We start from the raw sequence: 18,160 nt of genomic DNA on the forward strand, positions 1-18,160 counted from the left end.
CGCAAAATACCATCAGGTGTGTGTGTGTGGGGGGATGGGGGGGGGGGGGGGGGGGAGGGAGCGCAAAATAGAAGCTCAGAGTAAAATATGCTTTGAGATGAGGTTGAGGGCAATGGATCAACCAAGGTGGGCAGCTAAGGTTTATAGGTACCTATACTTGAAAAGCGTGGACACGCAGTGGTTAACAAAGACCAGAAGGCTAACGATGAAATACGGAAAGAACAGTGGAGAATCCAAAACAGCCAAGGTAACCAAAAAAGAGGCAAGACAGATTGATACCAATAAATGGAGGGAACAAATGGAAGCTAAAACGTCGTTAGAGATGTACAGGGCTGAGAAATTGAACATATGAAAGGAAAATTTCTACGATAATTCCCAGGGCAGTGCTTTGCATTTTGAGGCTAGAGCAGGTTGCCTGCGAACTAAGAGTTTTGTGGGGAAGTATTCACAAAATGATGGGGTATGCGTGGTCTGCGGGAAAGAAACAGAAACTATGCGGCACATAGTGTTAGAATGTGAGGGTATCCATCCAAATCTACATGAAGGGAATATTGGGCTTCCAGAAGCCCTAGGATTTAAGGGTATCAGAGAGGAAGTTAACTTCAAGGCTGTCGAGGGGACGAAAAGAAGATTAGAATGCTGGTGGACGAAAAGCAGAGAGGGGAATATTGCCTAGGACAGTTACCACCTGTAACAGGGGAAAAAAGTATTTCGGGCCTAATAAGCTTTAGTGCCTGACCTAAGCAGCGCTAGTATTAAACCAAGAGTGTAAAACATGGTTATATTAGTCCTTTTTGGTAAGATGACATGTCATCACCCCGCTTCAAAGGGGAAACCAATAGTAATCATCATCATCATCATCAGGAAGAGGGAGAACACAACAAGGAATGAAAAAACAAAAATAAGGAAACAGAATAATTTTTAACAATAAAGAAAACGCGAAATTTGGGGGTGCAGTGGCCGTGTACTCTCGTAACCTTTCTATTGCTTTATTTTTTTTTCTTGAACGGCATTGCTAATCGATGCTAATCGGTGGCGCAAAAGTAGACGTCAGAGCCGCGAATGCTTGGTGCATCGATTGGGATATAAAAATAATTATGGGCAGTTGTTAAGTAGGAGACAGGCAAAATCAGCGGCCTCATCCCACCCCCTCCTCCGGTTTCCGCGCGTGCACACACATACACACTGTAGAACCCGCAAATTTGCGAGGGAGGGGGACAGTACCACTCCCTTACAACCCTTTCCTCCCCCCCCCTTCCGCCCCCCGCGTACGCCACTGCTCGAAGGCCGGCGACAACACTTGCCAGCAATATTCTACTGCAATGCAAACAAATACTTCCAAAGCACGCCGAACAACATAGCAGATGAAGCAAGGTATAAGTAGTTATAGCCTAACGGGGAATCAACCGGTCCCGTTACTGTACACATAATCTACCTGTACGAATGCGCGTGCGCACGATGGCTGGCACCGGCTATGCGCACGCACCGGTGCGTCCACCTCTTACCGTGCGTCGTACCGATACCATAACTCCGCTCCGCTATTAATCTGTGGTAAAATATTTTATATTTATGCTACAATAAAACTGAAAATAAAGGACAAATGTTACGTCGCCTTGAAGCTTGAACTTGCTCTTGTAGGTTCGACTTACACCGTTGTGGTAACGCAATTGCGTCTCAGTGCAGTCGCACGAAAGAATTCCCGCCCTATAGTGCTGACGAAGAACAAGCTTGACACCCCCAAAAAAGCCCCCGACAACAGGAAAACTGGCGCCGTAACCTTTGTTTATGCTCGAAGCATTATTACTGGGTGCGCCTTCCTTGCACGCGAGCAGCTCAGTGGAACTGCACCGTTCCTCTCGAGCAGCGGGTTCCCGATCACGCCTCTCGTCTCACTAGTGAGTGAGAGGGAACCATTATGAACAATTTATGGCCGACCCTCCCATCGAGTGACGCCATCGATTCCCCCCCGAAACCCTGGGTAATGGTTTCCATCATTTGACCGCCATTTCGCGCACGAGAATGTTACAAGAGCACGAACGTCCCGGCACTGGGCAAGTTCGATTCTCAAACCTTTGTATTGATCGGGCTCAGTGGCGTTGCTGGGTAAACTTGCACCCGGGGCCCAGAAAATTTCTCACCCCCTCACATGTACAAAACAATTATTAATAATAAAAGTAGTGTTATTGTTATTATGAATAATATTAATGCCTTCCATTGTTACCACATTAAGGCTGGTTCGCACTTGCGACTGGAGCTACCAAAAGCGATTTCTGTCGCTCTTGTCGCTCGGCATCGCTCTCGTCGCGTAACAAGAGCGATTGGCCTCGACAAATTTGGTATCTTTCATTTAGATACCAATGTACATAATACTTTTCACAGATAATGAATGCGCGGGCTTCGAAATGTCAATGCAAGCATGCATAATATGCAACATGCGATGCGAAATGAAGCCACAGGACAATTGATGTGTAGTTATTTATAAAGAACTGGCAATATATACCAGACAGTAAGCAGCAAGATAAGAAGCCGTGTGTTTATTTAAGCAAACTAAACCATAATAGCTACACGAGCTTGGTTTAGAGAACCCCAGACGACGACTCGGGTGCAGATCTCGAATACACAACACCGACCTTTTGAGTGAAGTAGACATCGATAAAAATCCTAACAGTAAGGAGCATCGTGGTGTGTCGCTCGTGAGCACGAAAACACCGTTACCAGCCGAAAAAGAAGTGGCCAATAGCTACTTGCGACAGCACAGGCTGTTATGCGCCAAACCAGAGCAGGGTAGGGGAAAAGTGAAGGCTGATACGCGGCAGCGACAGCGCACCACATCGTACAGTCGATACCAAGCGAATGGATGCTTGCAAATGCTATGGAGGTGGGAGAGAGAGAGAGTCTCAGGCCTCGTTAGGTAGCGACACGATGACACTAAGCTGGCCGCCAGAGTCATTCGGAACTTAAGGCAACCACAGTCATTCGGAAAGCTTTGCAGCTTGCTGTGTCGAATAGATTGTGCAGACGTCACGCGAGTTTGTAGGAGGGTAGCCACAACGACAGGGCTGTTTAAAGGCAACATATGCAAGACAACCACTTGCTTCATGTACGTTCATTTTCGTGCGTCTTGGAACACACCTTAAACAAATGAAGTTTGAAAGACCACACGCGCAGCATGGTGAAGGAAGTTTGGGGGCGAATTAGAAGCCCCGTAATTAAACAAAACATTTGGACTGGCAAAAAAAAACATTTCCAAATATTGTGCAGGAAGAGTGGATAGAAATTTCAAAGGAAATGACCGCCCCAGAAATTCGGAAAAGCCGCCTGCGCCTAACGGTTTGTCACTAAAGGCAGCCTCCGTGGCAGCAGCTGCATGCTGGAAATTTCTCTAGGTGAGCATTTCAGTGCGTTTTAAATAGATACATTGTCGGGTCTCTTTATTTCAATGGTTATCTGGCTACTGAGAAGGGAAGCAGATAGAAAGGGGACATTTAGCGGGGAAAGAGACGTCTGGCCGTACACGAGTCGTCTACGTGGCCATTGCCCCGGCTGGTCTTGTGGATGTTTGTCGGCGACGATGTCGTCGTTTCTTTTCGTACGTTCTAAAAAACATTCCACCACAAATTTTCAAATAAGTGAATTGATATTGGCGTCTGACTCGTTCCAGTAGATTTTTCCTCTACCCAATGCATGGGGATGGGCACTCAGCTCAAAAATCTTGTATACGACACCGAGCACCCTGTCCTTTGTTGAACAGTCTTCGACATTTTTTTTTTAGTAATGTTCACAAAGGACTCAGCAGAACGCTTTCACTAGCACAGAAACTGCCCCTCTCGTCCACCTCAATTATCGTGTGTTCTTCCGACCATCTTCCGGTGTGGGAGCACTCAGCGGATCGAATTCCTAATGATAGAAAGTGGGTGACGTACCTGGTATTTATATTTTTGTTATGCGTTATTTCATTGCCCTGTCCTTTTTTTTTACTCATCCTCCACCTTGAAAGATGAGCCTACCAACGCAAAGTATTTAGGTCATCAGCTTCAAATATTTCTTTCCTTAGAAACCACTGGCATCATTTTATACTAGGCGCTGTTTCATTCACATCTTAACTACTGTGCTTTAGTGTGGGCAAACACCACCTTGCAAAACCTAAATAGAGTAGCATTACTGCAAAATAAAGTCATTCGGGCAATTGAGAATGTTCCTTTTCTAGCTCACACTAAGGACTTATTTTAAAAACACCAAATAGTAAAGGCAGAATACATATATCAATATAAACTTATCCGCACATATAGGTCTGCTAAACGAGGCAAAATAGACACTTTTCTGGACCTAGCACATTTACAGGAAACCGTAAATGTATATTCACACCGATATAAGCCACCTTGGAAGATCCCATCGTCACGGACTCATCATGGACAGCAGCTACTCAAGCATACACTTCCAAATACACTTAATCACTTGCATAGACAGGAAGTTGACATTCTGGCTGTTAATGATGCCCGCATATTATATATGTTTTTGTAGGTTTTTAATTGTAAATTTTCACTGTTTTATTAATTTTGCATAATCATTTTTTTTTTCAATGTACGTCGTAAGTGACCGGAAATTGTTGTGTCGTCATTGCTGTCATTGCCGCATCGGCGGACGGTGCCCTGTCAAGCTGCATTGTTGCAGCTTTTTCGCCATCCGCTTTTTTCCCCTGTGTAAGAACATTGGTGGAAATAAAACTTCCATTGATTGATTGAACTTTGATTGAACTCCTTGGGACGCCCACACGAAAACCATGATAAAATAGAAAGAAGATGAACACAAGGCTATCCGCTTTATTTAAGTGCACAACGAAAATACTCATTTATATTGCTTTTAACTTACAGGAGAATGAAATACAAAAACTTAGATTTGACTGATTAACAGTTAGGTAAATAAAATAAATGCCCACATAACTGTTCTACTTTTTGCATAATTTGTTCGACAAGCTAGTTGTCCGTTGTTCTTTTAGTTTCATTACACGGGGCCGCATGGGATATTGCCCTTCAATATAGGGTGTATTCACAGGGCGCTGGCCGCGCTGCGGCGCTACCTGCGGGGCAGCAACGACGTCATATGATGGTGCACTCCGCCGCGCGGGCAGCGCGTTTCCCGATGCGAAACGTGGTTTGCGGCGTGGTGCTGGCAAGAACGTTCGTGTTGACGGTGTTTTTTCCGCGTGATTCGCGGGTTTACGAATGCATTGCCGTAACGAGTAGTCAGCGTTTTCGTTTCGAAATTCCGAACTGAGCTGTTCACGTCTCCTACAACCGCAGACCCGAAGCCTAGGCCGCACGACAAAATCAAGCGCGCCGGGTATTTTTTTTTCCTTTCGTTGTTTCGAAGCGATGGCTAGGGCAGTGATTGAAGACGGTCTGTCTTTATTCGACGAATTACCAAAGAAGTTATCAGTACCGAATCTAGCTGTTGGAGTCCGTTTCATTCAGGTGGGCCCCGGAACGATGGGCGTCGGAACTTTTACCTCGCACGTCGTCACATGTTTGAAACATTACGCAGTGCTTAAAACGTTCACAAATTAAGGCAGCCGGCGTACTTTATGGATGAGACGAACCATTTCGGGCGCCCAGCCTCAACATGGGCTCCTTCGAGTGTTGAGGTGAACGCACGCGTACATTCAATGTCGCTTCTCAGATAATTGCAGGCATCCAATTCTTCTTCGTAGCCTTCGACTGTTCTCTATAATGACCTAGCGTGTTGGGTGACCGGACACTAAAGCTTGACGCTGGCTACACAGTTTGACTACTTCAGAAAACAGCGCACGGAGACGAAAACGTATGCAGGGACAAACTAGAGCACTCTTTGTCACTCATCTCTGCGCTGCTTTCGAAGTAGCGAAAGTGTGTTCCATAACCTTTTTCTGCTTATAATTTACGCTTCGTCGTCACCGAAAAGAAAACACTTGAAAATCATCGGCGTGATGTTTGTCGTCGCCACCATACCTAATTTTATCACGTACTTACCTCGTGATGGTTTCCACCCAGACCCTGTGCGTACTGGTTCCGCTTCATTAGGAGCTTAAATGGATGACCTTCGTGCGTTCAACGCGCAGAACACTGTCACCAGAGCACCTCACCGTCTCCCATACTCCCCAAGAAGCGCGCAACATGCCTCGGTGGCACGGTAAAACCAGGTCCTCATCTCACACGCCACCACCGCATCAAATATCCTCGCAGCTTTGGGTGAACAAATTTTCTCAACTGGAGCCACGGTTGTTTCAAGCAACGCAGGAAATAAGGAAATCGGCGCAAGGGGATGACGTCGAGATAGCGAGAATGACGTCGAGATAGCGAGATAGCCGCTGGCCGCGCCTGTCAAACAGTTGGACAGTTGCATTCGTCGCGCGAAATCATACTGTCTTCAAGCACTGCCCTGGCCTTCGCTTCGAAACAGCAAAAGAAAAAAAAAAAATACCCGGCGCGCTTTCTTTCGTCCTTCGGCCTGCTTCGGGTCTGCGGTTGTAGGAGATGTGAACAGCGCATCCGGAATTTCGCAGCGAAAACAATGCTGACTACTCGTTACGACAAGGCATTCTCAAACCCTCGAATCATGCAGAAAAAACGCCGTCCACACGAACGTTCCTGCCAGCAGCACGTCGCGAACCACGTTTCGCGTCGGGAAACGCACTGCCCGCGCGGCAGAGAGCAACCTCAAGTATGGCGTCGTCGCCGCCGCGCAAGTAGCGCCGCCGCGCGGTCCAAAGCCCTGTAAATGCACCCTATATATCGCCATCTTCGTACATTCGTCATGTGCTGGCTGCGTCGCTGGGAACGATGAAGGAAAGTCAACGACATAAAAAATATGAGCTATCAACACCCGATTTCAGATCCTTCGTGATTGCTTGGATCGCGAATTGGTTGGTTAGTGCAAGCACTGAAGGAATCTGGTGCAACCAAACAAAATCGCGACAACCCATTTGTCTTGCCCTATGTTGGACACCTGAGCACCCCTCCCCCCCCTCGCTTCCATTTGCGCCCCTCCTCCCAACACAGCCTTAATTTGTACAATTTGCTCCCCGGGCCAACTTGCATTGCATGTGTCACACTTACTTTCATTCCGTTTTAATTCTCAGTCCCCGCTTCCTCAAGATTCAATCTTTTCCATATTTTTTTTTTCAAGTCATTTTCACCTTGCTTTCCTTCTGAAAATATGACCGGACCGGGGTACACGGGTCACCGCGAAGACTCCAGAAAATGCTAAACATTCACCATGAGCCCGTACACAACATCTCACGTGCGTAAAAAAAGCCGCGTGTAAAACCGCCGAGGACACATGACCAAAGTCTCGTTGGCTGACCAAAGTCTCGTTGACCAAACGAGACCAAAGTCTCGTTGACATGACCAAAGTCTCGGTGGCTGAGTGGGCGGAGTGTTGGGGACGTCGAGGACTGTGTAGCATCCACTGTGCTGCCCGCAGTTTGTGAAATGGACACTGTGAAAATATATGTTACTAACATTCACTGTTCATCCTGAAGCTCGGTGACGTAGTGTACCTATATTCCGAGACAATCCCGTGGTTCAGCTTGACCACAATGCACTCCATGGACCAATCCATGGAGCCTGAAATTAAACTCCGGCGAATGACGGTGCCGAGACTACGATTTAACTGATGTTCAGTGTGAGTTGTGGCATCACGCAGTGCAGACATGACAATACGCAATGCGCAGTGCCACAACGCCAATCATATTTTTGAGTCAAATTGTATATAGTTGGCGCCACGAGCTGATCCCTTCAGGCCATTGGAGTGAAGCTGAAGCAAGACACTGCCTTAGAGTGTACGAGGATTTCTTGCAGTCCAGTCCTGTCGACTTATGTCATCGATTGATTGTGGGGTTTAACGCGCCTACACCTAGGCTATTAGGCGCGCCGTAATGGAGGGATCCAGATTAATTTTGACCACCTGGGGACCTTTGAAGCGCGCCGGAATCCCGTCACACGGGCGTTTTCGCTTTTCGCCTTCTTGAGAAAAGCAGACATTGCGGCGGGGTCGAACCCGCGTCCTTGGGCTCATCAGCGCAACGCCATCGCCACTGGCCACCGTGGTGGGTTTCAGTCATTGCCAAAGTCATCAAAAGCACACCCGCTGCAATGGTACCAGCAACGACCGGTGGCAACTTAAAACATTTACATAGAAGAACATACAGAATTTGTGGATATACGAGAAAACGCGCGAGTTCAAGCAACGAAACAAACCGATAGCAATTTTTGTTACCTCAGAAAATTCTGAAATTAAGCCTGTTTTCTACAAAATACCCGGCGATGTAGCATCTTCATGGCACACAGACTGAAATGTTTCTTTGATCGCATGGCACTCCTCCGCACAACTCAAGGTGTCTTGATGCCACTTTTTTCTCGCCGACGTAGGGCGAAAGAAAAATGGCAAGAAGGTGAACTAATTAAATATACACATTGACAAGCACACACATACACGCGTGCGGGCACATTAATAGAATAGATACATATATCTATATATAGATAAATCTATACCTGTACCCATATATTTGCATAGCTGCATACACCGGCGATCACTTCATCGTTTGATTCCATACAGCTTGCGCTTAGACTAGTCTTTACAAAGAGCAGGACAACTGGGAGTACGGCACATCACGCTGAACAGTTTTTCTAGATTGCTGTCGTTGCGTAAACCAATTAATACAAGAGATAGGCAGCGACGCTAATTAACAGGCTGCGCGAACACGGCCACTCATGACCCGCTGCACTTAGCGCACCCAGCCTCATTCGCGCATACGGTGTGCCCCCACCTTCGCGGACCGTTTTCGTGGGTCGCCTTGCATGGACAGAACGGCAGTGACATCACGCATCTACGTTGTAATTCTCCCCCACTTCCTAACTTTTCGTAAAGCCATCATGCCACCACGACACGAAGTTATTGAACCTAGCGGAATATGTTTTAGCGGAAGGAACGAAATAATTGGCCGTCGTCGAAAGTTCTTTTCTCGGTAGTCAAGTTCCCCTACCATAAGAGCCGAAGCCAAGCAATAAATGTGTTAAACTTTACAGCGAACGCTCAGCACCTATCACGCAGAGCGGGCAGTTGGCCAGAGAGTGAAAGAGGAGCTCGGTTTACCTGAACAAAAAAGTTTCACTCGGCGTGCCACGAGGCGACGAACTTTTGGCCGTCGAGGTCGGCTCCCGACGCTCCTTGCCGGGCTCCGAACACGGGGCAGTCACACGCTGGAGTTCGTTGCTGTTTGCTGACGGCAAGAAGGCGTTCGTGCGAGCGCGCGGACAACGCGGCAGAAGCTGCTGCCCAGGCGCGCCCCAAGGCGGCTTCTTTTGAACGGCGCGCTGCGTACAGCGCGTCAGGCCGCGGTCTCGTCTTTTCAAGCGGCCGAAGATTGACGCACGGGTCGCACGCTACGTGTTGAATCTGCTCGCGAGCCTCGAAGCACTTTTGTTTACGTTTCGTAGGGCTGTCCAGGGCGGCGCTGCGATCAGCTGCCTCTCCTCCTCGGCGCATGCGCTAGAAGCTCCGAGGGGCGATAACGCTGGAGCCCGGTGCCGTATTGATCCGCTCCGAGGGAGGCACGGCCGCGGAGGGGAGGAAGCGGGCAAGGAAATAACCGGGAAGGGGCCTGCCTTCCACCTGGCTTCGCCGGCGCGAATAAAGGGGGCCGCGAAGAAGAGGGCAAGTTCTTCCCCTCGCTCGAGTGCTTCATCCAATGAGCAGGCGAAAAGCAAGACTGCAAAGAAAGCCCCAGAACGGAGGGGGGCTAGCGATGACAGCCGAGACGAAAGGCGATTGGACGCAGCTGCGAAATTCGCCCAGTGTGCCATTTGAGTGACCGTTAGGATGAGCCGTAGTAACTTCCGAGCGGCGACCAAGCTTCCCCCCTCCCGGCCAACTTCAAATCCTTTCCCTGGCAGTATTGATGTATGCAGTTTAGAGAACTCAGCTTGTCGTGGAATGTTTAATATAGGCGCCCCTTTTGCAGTGCGCACTTTATCCCTCCACCGCTAACCACTTTCCGGCTGCTGCATTGGCTGCTTTTCCAACTCCATCTACGCTTTTATTGAATGTTTGTGTACCGTAAGCGCAAGCACATTTGGAAGCCTCTGTTTATCCGTAAGCAGTTTTATCCTCTAAGCGGGATTATTGCTGACCATTTCTTACACTGTGGCGTCAATAAGCTTTGCTGATCCCTGTCCCTTATTGCCTGCATGATAACATTCCCGGTGCTTTATTTTCGCGTAACAGTGGCAAATACTGTTTTTCCGCCTTTAGGCTAGCCCTTTCAAATCACCCAGCGTTTCGTTTTGTGCATTTATTATGTATTAAACGTCAGCGTGTTCTGTGTCCGCATTTCCGCGTCGCGCAATAGACAGCACTGGGGCTGAAACGGCGCGCTAGGCGTGGAGAAGGCGCTGAAAAAATCGTTTATCGGGAACTTAGCGCCTAAGGCGCAGTATTCACCCGCATGCATTCTCCAACGCAGATTATCACCGCACCCTTCCGCAGTCACTTCCTTAAGAACGGCAACGACTTGAAAGTGGGTGCTACTCTTCAGTGATGGGTTTCCATCGCAGTTCTCTTTATTAACAATTGCCAAGAACTTACAAAGACTGTTTTTCTAACGTTACGGTTTAGTAAATTGGCACAGCTTTTGTACACACGTGGGCATTTCTGTAATACTATAATGGCCAAGTGGAAGTGTGCAGGAACGGCTTAGGTACACGGGTGGAGATGCGGGAGCCATGCAATTTTTGAACTTGGGGATGAAGCTACTACTACGCGATGAAGCTACTACTTTCCGGCGACTACAGACAAACTCCTACCCACATAACACCCTGCTACATGCCATGTGTCCCACCCAATACCCTGCCACATGCAAATCCTGCCCCCACCCAGGCACCCTGTACCACATTGTATGGGAGTGCCAGCAATCCCCTTCCCTCACCCCTAACCCCAACCCTACCTATGAGCAGTGGGTGGAGCTGCTGACCAGCTCCGACCTTCCACACCAGCGACGATTGGTGGAGAGCGCACGGATGGCCAAGGAAGCCTCCCACCAGGCGGGTGCCCTAACATCAGCACCTGGTCTCCAATAAGGTTTATTCATCCCTCATCATTTTTCACTTCTTCCACCCTCCACTCCTCCATTTTTTATCCTTCCCCCGCCCCCCCCCCTTCCCCCCTACCCCGGAATGAAAATGGTGTTCGCCACTGGCATTCACTATACATTTACAAGCTTCTTGTGCGTGTCTGAGCAGAAAGCAAACACTACGAATTCCGCATACCAGCCATGAAAAGGGTTCAAGCCTTTATTTACACTACTGTTATCGCTGTACGATCTTCTGTCCGCGCACCGAGACATGCCGCGTCTTTTCGCTGCTCTTTCGTGCATGCACTCGTACTCACTTCCATTTCCTTGTTCTTTTTCATTTCCTTTGAAAAGTTAGGTGGATGCAAAGGAGCTGTATCCGGTGACATCCAGACCAAAGGAAGCTGTTTTCCTTCCGCCCGATTGACCTAGATCCGGCTGGTCAAATGCCTTTCCCTTGTGTAGCTTTTTCACCATTCCGTTCGCCGCCCTACACCCGATTAACATTTTTGCTTTATTTTTTTTTTTTGTATAGCTTTGGCGCGTAGCATTTGACGCTGTATTCCCTTGAAACTGCAACCTAGTGTGCGTGATTTTTTTACCCCGCTTAATCCAAAACGTAGAGATTCTGCCGTACCTCTGGAATGATGGGGACGACACACACTGCCGTATTAAAAAACCCCGGCAATAATTGAGCGCAATCTCTCCGAGATTTATAAACTTTGTTTTATCAAGAAGCACTCACTTACATTTCCACCTCGCCAACCACGCACTTACATTCGCCTTTCGCATCGTCCCCTCGCACGAGAGAGAGAAAGAGATGGAGGGAGGGAGGCATGCTGCTAATCAGAATTATGAATTAGAGGCTCGTTGGACGAACCAAGAAGACAGCCAAGAACACCAAGGAAGGCATTCTGGTCTATTATTCTTGCTTGTTGAAACATACACATTGTTAAATGTCTGAAACAAAGAAAGTGGAGAAGAACGTGCTGCCCAGGTGAAAACTGACCCCACGACCTTCAGAATACCGGCCTGATGCCATGCCAACTAAGCTACCAAAAGGCTGTGCTCGCCTCGACTTTCCAGGGTGGTAGCCAGCGCCGCTTCGAGAACGGAGGGGTGAGGGCAGCTCCTTTCTAATATAGTAATACCTATCGTAATATAGTAATAGTAATAGTAATATAGTAATACAGTAATACCTCGTTACTCGCAGTAGTAAAAACCTGGAAACATTTCGAGATAAGCAGAGTTGCGCGAATTGCCATGGAATATCGAGTTCTTTGCAAAAAAAGTCGATAGTATTTACCAGCTCTTCAACAGGAGCTTCCAATCTTGCTTTTGTAAAGGTTTGAAAGAAAAAAAAACACACAAGAGGCGTTTACCGGCTGGAATTTGTGGCACTTCATCGCAAAAGGGACCCGCGTTCTCCATTGGGTTTTTCCCGGTATGACACACTATCTTCTAGTGCACTGTACCTCTGCGCAAGTCTCTACCGTCACATGACATGCCACAAGGTTGCTTGACGAAGTTGATATGCATCTAGGCTCAGACCTCACGATCGCGGAAAACATCGGTTTTGGGGTAGGCGTGACTAAACGAGAAAAAAATCGAAGTACTTAGGCGCGGCAGCATGGCGCGAATCTTATGAAATGGTCCGCGGCGGCGAAATTTTCGTTCCGGTCACAGTCGAGATTTCGAGGTATCCGCAGTTTGGCCCAAAAATACTTCGAAATAAAGGGCAATAAGTACTTGGGACGTATAGGAAATGGTTCGGTGCCGCGAAAAATTTTGACTTAGCCAATTTTTCGAGATATGCGAGTTCGAGTTAACAACGTATTACATATATCAACACAAATATATATATATATATATATATATATATATATATATATATATATATATATATATATATATATATAAACCTCTTTACGCCCACTGCAGGGCAACGGCCTCTCCCATGGATCTCCAATTATCTCGGTCCTGTGCTAACTGCGAACAATTTCCGTCGCCCCGTGCCACGCTTCCCTCCTCTAGAAATCCACTCTGTTACACTTAATGACCAACGGTTATCTTGCCTTCCCATTACATACCCTGCCCAAACCCATTTCTTCTTCTTAATTGCTACTAATATGTCCCTAACAAGCGGTTGTTCCCTGACCCACTCCGTTCTCTCCTTGTCCTTAATGTTACACCTATCATTTTCCGCTCCAGTGCTCGCTGAGTTGTCATCAATTTAAGTTGAACTCTTTCAGTGAGCCTCCAGGTTTCTACCCCGTGGGTAAGATGCAGCTGTCATACACTTTCTTCTTTAGGAACAATGGTAGGCTACATTATCTGAGAATGCTTGCCGAATGCACCCTCCCCCCCCCCCCCCATTCTTGTCCTTCTAATTATCTCTGCCTTATGATTGGGATCCGGGGTCACTACTTGGCCTAAGATGGTATTCGCTCACCACTTCCCTCGCCTCACCACCTATCTACACATTAAGTTTTAATACTTTAGTATTAGCACATTAATTTTTATTACTTTAGAGGTTATTAAGCATTACTTTAGTTTTCTGCACATTAATTTTCAGGCACACGACTCTAATGTGCTTGTCCAGTGCAGTAACCATGCTTTGCAGTTCGTCTCCCGAGTTACTTGGCAAGGCAACGTCATCAGCATATCTGAGGTTACAGAGGTATTCTCCACTAACCTTTACGCCCTCCTGTTCCCAATATAGTGTTCTGAATACCTCTAGTAAACATGCTGTGAATAACATTGGAGAGATTGTGTCTCCTTGTCTGACACCTTTCCTTATAGGTATTTTACTGCTCTCCTTATGGAGGATGATGGTAGCTGTGGACCCATTGTAGATACCCTCTAGCATTGTTACCTAATGCTCGTGTAGTCCCTGATTCCGCAATTCCTGAGTGACTGCTGATGTTTCGACAGAGTCAAGTGGCTTCTTGTAATTGATTGATTGTGGGGTTTAACGCGCCGACGCAACGCAGGCGATGAGGCGCGCCGTAGTGGAGGGCTCCGGATTAATTTTTACCACCTGGGGATCTTTAACGTGCGCCGAAATCTCGTACACACGGGCGTTTTTGCTTTTCGCCTCCATCAGAAAAGCGGCCGCCGCGGCCGGGAATCGAACCCGCGCCTCGTGCTCAGCAGCGCAACGCCTTAGCCACTGAGCCACCGCGGCGGGTTGGCTTCTGGTAATCTATAAAAGATATATATAAGGGTTGAGTATACTCCACGGATTTCTCTAACACCTGATTGATCGTGTGAATATGGTCCATTGTGGAATAGCCGTTACAAAACCCCGGCTTGTATATATATATATATATATATATATATATATATATATATATATATATATATATATATATATATATATATATATATATATATATATATATATATATATATATATATATATATATATATATATATATATATATATATATATATCAAGGTGTCGAACCGGAAGTGAACCTACAAAAGAAATAACGGTTACCGGTTTATGCCGAAACGGTTCGACACTTCGTTGTTGATATTGCACAGTCAATGCAATTCAGGCCTTTTTTTCGTTCACGTACCATCAACTTCGTACCCGCTCGCACACTTTCCACTCCAGACAAGTCAACACTATCCCACTCTATGTAAAAACAGGGGAAATGAATGAGCACCAATGTAGCAATGGTCTGTTGCTGCGGGAAGCGCGAGGGTAGTGCAAGCTGACCAAACGAAATGTCATTCTCGGCAGCTTGCAGGGGATATAAAACGACTTTGCCCTTCCCTAGCTGTGACTTTGTTTGAGCGGACAGGCTGCAGGAGTGCTCCACTGCGCAACAGCGAAAGCCCACACCCGATGTGTGCAAACTTTTTTTATTTCACAATTTGTTTAAAAGGTCCAACACCTGCAAATTGTTAATACTTGACGTGTTAGCGCAGGAGATGCTCAGTGGCTACGCCGTTTGCTGCTGACCACAAGTGCTGACCTCGATCTCCCTTCCCCGCGACCGTTTTTCTGAATATCGAGATTTTGATCCACGTTTAATATCACCAGCTGGTTAAACTAAGTCTGCCGGCCTGCAACATAAGCTGTGCCTCGGAGCAGAAATATAGCACGGGGCATCAAATGCGCCAGTTTTTTGAATTGTGTTTACACGGAAAACAACAAAAAGTAAAAAGCCAATCACGTTGTTTTAAAATATTACGCTGAAAGTAAGTAAAACCGAATAAGTAAAAAAAAGCACCAAAACGTGGATATTGCTCCATACTTTTCTTTGCCCTGCCTTTTACAACCAAACGTGTCATCAATGCGAAGGAAGTGAGTTCCGTGGTCAGTTTTTTGAGGACGGTACAGGGGACAAGTTTCGTTTTTTAAAGATACAAATAACAACACATATGTCAGGGAAAACTGTTAAGGTGCGCACTTAATCCGTTCGCAAGAAACTGCAGCCCTCGACCTTGTCTTGGGAGCAGAAGCAGTAATAAAGCAGATGACACGTGCAGAAAGGCAGGCAGGTACCTCACACTGTCCCATTCGCCCAGCGATCATCTTTTCTGATCGTTCTACAGTTTTGCCACTTTCACATCTGCTTTTTTTTTTTCGAAGGTACACTTGTACTGACTGCCCAACTCGTTACAATTACTTCTACTGCTACTCGTTCCGGAGGGGAGTACTGCTGTGGACGAATTAATGAGGGTCTATTAAAAAAAATGGCAGCATCTCCACTCCGTGGATTATGGCGAGAGTGCGGAGTACGGGGACTGGAAATGACATCCAAGTTGCGCCCCGAGTGACATCGGATTTGCGCCCCGACCGTCATGCGATTTGAGCCGCGGTGAGTTGCACCTTGATTATTCCCTAAATGAAACTTCAACTCACGGCTCAAATCGAACTTCGCTTGATTTTCGCTTGATGGTGGTGTGCGCACGGATGGACGCGGACGGACATTGGTCCTAAGGTACTCCGCACCGTTGCAGGCGAGGGAGAAAGCCTTTTGATTCCCGGGTACTAACTCGCAGTCCTAGCCCAATGGGGAAAATGACTGACCCTAACACATTGGATAAGGTGACTGCTAACAAATTATTCAGGATGACCAAATAATCTAATTCATTGGTAGTATTTATGTGCCTGTTGTAGTATTTTTCTATTTTGTTACAAAGATAAAAAATGTGCGCCATTAGTATTAAGCACTGGTATTTGAACGCGTCAGTACGCAGGCCTAGATTTAAGGCTTCAAGGTTAGCGTGATGGGCGATTCCATAGCGACGATTGCGATTTCAATAAAAAAGGAAAGGGCAGAAAATATATCCTACCGTCATATCTCTTGTCGGTGGCGTTATGAATAGTCGCTAGGACAACATAAAGTCTGGGCGAGAGAGTAGGTGGTAAATCGTTGCCACTTCATCTGTTTTTCTAATATCTCGTAATTGTTTAAAGCTTCTTTTGAAATTGCGCCACTTCGCTTGGAGACTACTCGAGCAGCATTTTGAATTTTTGTTTGTATTTTGATTTGACTGTCGTTTTAAACTTGTAATTGTTTTTTTTTCTAATTTCAATAATAATTCAACCGGTTCGCGAACCGGTTCGGTACGTGATTTTCTCGAACCGGAACTGAACTGGAACGAAATGAGTTCACGTGAACCAGAACCGTAACAACCGAACCGGTATTTTTTTCGGTTCGACACACTGATATATATATATATATATATATATATATATATATATATATATATATATATATATATATATATATATATATATATTGGAAGAGGGGCGCGTGGTTCGTGCAAGGGCGAAAGTGAAACAGTGTCCTTTTTTTGTAAGAACGATCCAGGGCGCCAAATCAACTTTCGGGGCTTCCCAAGTTCCGGCGCTGCTGCTGATTGGAAGCAGCAATCCCGTAACGTTTCCGCCTTCTCCAACCGATAGTTCAACAAGTGCTACGAACACTCGTTGCACGGGCACGGCCTTATTGACCTGCCGTCCCCTCTGGACAATATCGAACGGCATCTCCCGCTTTCTGGCAGCCCGCCACGGTATACCGTATCGGAGAGGCCAGGCTTAATTAGTAGTGTCATTAGGACGACAGAGATTGGCTGAGCACGTACAACCCTTTCTTTCGATTTCTTTCGCTATATCGAGTATTTATTTCTTTTCTCAAAAAGCTGCCAAATAAAATACGCACTTCTTCGAAAACGTTCCGAGGAAAATATATTGCACTTGCGAAATAATTTTAACATCACAGGGCAAATCTGATTTACGGATGGCACGTTATTTGTCAATTCTATGACAGAGCAGAAGATTGTATCGCCCATCCACTTCCCGCTTAAGTTGGGCAGACTTGTACAGGACATCGGTTAAAATTCTCAAATGTTTAAACACTGACTGCTGCTGAGGTGTATTAGCTTGATTAGTGCTAAATAAAGTAGTACAGAAAATGGTAACTGCAATCGAATTATTTGAATATCGTTCAACTTCCGGTTATGCCCCAACGGGCCTTAATTCCTTGCTTGCGAGGAAATTTTGTCTGATACTTTTAAAATGGGAAGGAATCCTGATTCAGAGCAATTGAACTTCGCATAATATTTTCTCCTTTCTTTGTGGTGATTTTAAATAGCCCGAAAGCAGGATGCGTTAACTTTTGTGACAGGATCACCATCATAATCAGAAGCCTAACTAGGTCCAATTCAGGACGAAGGCCTTACTGGATCCTGTCCTGAGCTGCCCGAGTCCATTATTTGCCTCCGAATTCTCTTACTTCGTCTGTCGATCGAGTTAATGTCCTTCCCCTTCTTCTCAACCCGTCTCCCGGCATCCGTTCCGTTACCCTCCTGGCGCAACAGTTGTCCGTTCGTCTTGCTACATGCCTGGCCCAAGTCTATTTTTTTTCTCAATTTCAACTATGTTATCTCTCTTCTGTCATAATGTATGAGGGAAGAGAGATAACTCCTAGTTTATGAGAAAGCATTTGACTGTGTCGAAACCTCAGCACTCATTCAGGCATTGCGGAATCAGGGCGTAGACGAGCATATACGTAAGAATACTAGGGGATATCT

General features: G+C 46.5%; 1 protein-coding gene across 1 annotated transcript in view; it reads right to left on the bottom strand.

Moving 5' to 3' along the window:
• LOC144152254 (uncharacterized) overlaps positions 1-9,431 on the bottom strand; it is a 298,440-nt gene extending 289,009 nt beyond the window's left edge. The window contains exon 1 of the mRNA XM_077683490.1: positions 9,130-9,431. The gene's annotated coding sequence lies outside the window, so the exon portion shown is untranslated. The remainder of the gene's footprint in view (positions 1-9,129) is intronic.
• Between the last annotated feature and the right edge of the window lie 8,729 nt (positions 9,432-18,160).

This window comes from Haemaphysalis longicornis, unplaced genomic scaffold (assembly GCF_048455015.1).
Source record: "Haemaphysalis longicornis isolate Haplotype H1 unplaced genomic scaffold, Haemaphysalis longicornis Haplotype H1 scaffold_1, whole genome shotgun sequence".
In the NCBI taxonomy this organism is placed as follows: Eukaryota; Metazoa; Arthropoda; class Arachnida; order Ixodida; family Ixodidae; genus Haemaphysalis; species Haemaphysalis longicornis.